Below are 4239 nucleotides of genomic sequence, written 5' to 3' on the forward strand. Positions count from 1 at the left end.
TTTCAGAAAAAATTTTAGATGCATTATAAAGCAGAAAACAATTCATAGTAATGGAAAACTGACTTCTCGGATTAATCAATCTTTGTTTTATATAAAGCGAAAGAATCACGACAGAGCATAACAATTTCTGTCTTCAACTTTTCTATTACAACAATTTATAGAGAGCGGCGTAGAATGAACCAAAGTGTCGAAATAGACACCTTTTGGTACCCTTTCCGCGTATATTGAATGATCAAAAAAGGAGCTCTCTCGACATAACTAGTTGAAGTAATTTAAATTGTACAAAATTGAAAATCGGTAGTAAATTTTTGAGACAAAATAGCAAGTCTATCCTAATTGAGATTATTGTCAGAAACAAATTCAATAAAATTTTTGTTATCCAATATTTTTTCAATTGCTGATTTTCGTGTCCGGACAAAACAGTCGCAGACAAAACAGTCCCAAACAAAATAGTCCTATAAAAATCGAAATATTTGTAAAAAAAAATCTAGAAACAATTAACAACCATAATCTATGAGTTAATTTTCTGGATGTTTTGTTTTTAATTGATATGAACGAGGATTATACCAAAAAGTTGTTTCAAAAAAGATATTTTGGCTAAAACTATGTTGTAATCAGCTTAATTTTTGTTCAATGAATTGCAATTATATGAATAACTTAAGTGGTTCCTGTGTTAATAGGTGTGCATATGTTTCACTCTATGCTTTGTTCGAACTATTTTGTCTGGGACTCTTTTGTCTGCTTTTTTGGGACTGTTTTGTCCGGGACTGTTTTGCCTGGGACTGTTTTGTCTGTTCACCCTCATTTTGGCCCTAATAAGACTGAGCAATTTTATAATCCCAAAATCTCCGTTTAAAAGTTTGCACCGCATTTCATTCAATTTTTTTCGTTAAATGATCAGAGTTGTTTTCATTCATAATTACAAATAAATTGTTTTTCTTCAAAACCGAAACTTAGTCTCAAACCCCTCTTTGTCTCAAATTCGAAGCATCATACATTTTCCCATCTCATAGATAATCGCGCTTTCTTCCACCGTGCAACTCTTCATTGATATGGTGAATATTAGGTGTTGAAAATGAAAAAAAAAATGGAGATTCCTATGTTAAATACAAAGTAGAAGCGATGATCCTCTTAGTTTAAAAGCAATGTATGCCGACTCTCCTTATGGTTAAACCAATGAGTGGCATACGGGTTTTGATCGCTTTGGTGAAGTAAAATCGAAAAAAAAAATTATTTCTAAATTGAACAAAATCTCCTGTCTGGAAGCGTGACTCAATCTGATTTATCTAGAAGAATTTTGCTCGCTGAGTTGAGATACTGCATAACATCCAATATAAGAGTTCCGAATTTTCGTTTCATTGTTCCGACCCCTCTTGAGGGGGAGGAACAATATACTCAAATGGGTTTTTTTCTGTTCAGTCAAATTTGAGCGATCGATATATTCATTGTACAGAGTTGTGCGTGGTATCATTAAAAGGCCCGCCCAGCGTAGAACATGAAATTAAACACATTTTTCAATTTTTTTTAAAGATCAAGTTATCAATGTTAAAATGCTTGTGAATACTAGACCGATTTGCGTTATTATGGGTCACATTTTCCGGAGTTTTTGCCTAAAATTTCGTAAATTTTGCCAAAATATGTTAAAATTGCTACAAATAGTGTTGTTGGTTTTATTTTTAAATATAAAATGTATTGATGAGCATTTTATTTTAAATTTTTGGCAAAAATTTTGGCTAAATAATTCAAAACTCAGCCTTTTTCATCAGAAATAGCACGAAGTAAGGATCTTTAGTCCACTTTGATTAAATGTGCTGGAAGTACAAGCCCAAAATGTGCTTGAAGTCTTTGTTTGTGTTAACTTCAGAGTGGCCAGTCCTACTTTCATTGAGAGTGCTCTGAAATTAAAATTTTGCCGTTCTTTTGCTAACTTTACTCGATGATTAAAAACACAGCTTTTATTTTCGAAATTTTAACCAGCAAATTATTTATATCTATAACTTTCAAAATAAATCAATCGTTCCTAATCGACAAACAGCATTCGTAAGGCTAGTTTTGGACAAATCTTGGACTGTAACCATCGAAAAAATTTTGATTGTAATCTGGCGGTCTTCTTTAAAAAAAATCAATCTTTTTTGTATTAATTAAAAAAGAGACTGTTTCAAATTGAAGCAACCTGGTGATAGGTCCAATTGGCTTCCTAAGCAATTCCAAAATAATGTATCAATTTCTTTTACTCAAAAACTTAAATTAGTTTTGACTTTGGCAATAAGCAGTGGCCCAATTTGGTCAAATGTAGCTTAACGTCAGCAAAAAAGTGCTCTTTTTCTACTGAACTAAAAATTACCTTTTAGTGCGGTTTGATGCGTTAAGTTATGGTTTTCTGGCTTTGATGCAACTAGGCGTCTAATTTTTTTCATTTCTAGACATTTGCCCATTTTTCACATTTTTTTCTTGCTTTGTCACATTAGCACAATTGAAAAAATCAAAATCTTCAAATCTTTAGATTACGTTAATAACGGCTTCGACGCCACTTTCTCGAAGAATTTAATTAAATTAATACTTTTGTATTCATCTGTCGTTTTTACATTGTCTTTTTAGTTCTTTGAAATTTCCTGGATAATGACAGGTCTCATTGGTTTTTATTGAGGAATAGATCAACCAATTTTCTTAATTTTGTAGATGGATGACGGCATTCATGAGTTTGAAATCAGTTTTTTTCAAAAATTATAAAAAAATTCTTATATTCGCGTTTTTGTTCCTTTTGTTTATCTGTTTGTTAGCAAGTCTCGTTAATTACAGGTCATATACGACACCTTTGGGGTAAAAAAGCGCAGATGTACAAAAATCAAATGTTTTTAAATTTTTTGTTATAGCTTTACTGGCTTCAACACGCATTTCTCTCAAAAAAAGTATATTAAATTTTGATCTTTGTCATACTTGACGTTTTTTTTGTACAGAGAAGACACATTCTGAACAATTAGAGGTCTCCTGGGCTTTTATGGATAAATAAACGAAATAATTGAATTTTTTCATTTTTTAGCTAATGATTTTCATAATTTTGAATGTTTGAAAGTAACTTTTTAGAAAAATAAAAAAAGTTTTACTTAATTTTGCGTGTTTTCCTTTTTTGTTTACTTGTTACTTAGTTTAATTAATGAGAAGTTACATATCAGATCATCGGTGTTCGGACAAAACGCGTGTTTGGACAAATTTTGAGTGACCAAATATGGCTTTAAGGCTTCGCCGGCGTTTTCTCGCTAGTTTCAATTGAATTTTTGTTTATTGTCCTTATTTTTTGTTCTTATTGTAGCCTTAAAAAATTTAATAGTTGCAGATCTTAAGTCCCTGCTTCAGTAACAGAGGTAATCATATATCCAGCGGATGTTTTCAGTTGATATCTAATGGTTTTCATTACTTTGAAATAAATTTTTTTTTTAAATTGTAGGCGAATTTTTTGACCTTGCTGTTTTTGTTATTTTTTTCTAATTGTTACGGAGCCTTATTATGGAATAGTCTCATATTTTTTAGTGAAGTACAAGTTTTTTTAGTTTCGGTTTTATCTGACGCTAGTTTGACTTTGTGAATTTGTTTTATAAAACAGAAATGGACGTAAATTTTTGGAGGTAATTAATGTTTGTTGTTGATGTTGATGTTGTTGTTGTTGTTGTTTGATTTTGCTGTTCATCTTGACTGGCTTTCCTAATGATGGCAGGTCTCATCAATCTAATGCGGCATTTTTTATTCCACTGAGTTGTTTGCTTTGGAGGCGATCTTTTTGTTCATACGGCAATTTTTTTTGAAAAAATACTTGATTTTATTTTTGGGGGTTTTCTATCTGTTCCTCATTTGGTAGACAATTATGCCAAAAATCTGAATGAACTTTATGTGCAATCGTACATTACCGAGCTTCCTTGTTGCTTTTAAATTTTAAGAACAGTCAGCTTTTTTGTCAGTTTTCACTGGGTAGTTTTTAAGATAAGTTTGTTCATAAATTGTAGACAATATCAGGATATAATCTGGACTGTAGTATCGTTCTCTTATACGCTGGGAGAGTATATTCTTCAAATTTTTGTACTTTTACAGCAAAAACATCGCTGCAAAACGTGATGCGATTCTATAGCACAGCGCAATAAAGATAATTGATGCACAGATTCTATGCCTTTACTCAATTATTAGATAATTTGGTGCTTAAAATTCGCAATAGGGAAATCTAAATCGGTAAATTCTATATTTTAGATA

Source organism: Convolutriloba macropyga, chromosome 1, assembly GCF_964194025.1.
Source record: "Convolutriloba macropyga chromosome 1, txConMacr16.3, whole genome shotgun sequence".
NCBI classification, from domain to species: domain Eukaryota; kingdom Metazoa; phylum Xenacoelomorpha; order Acoela; family Convolutidae; genus Convolutriloba; species Convolutriloba macropyga.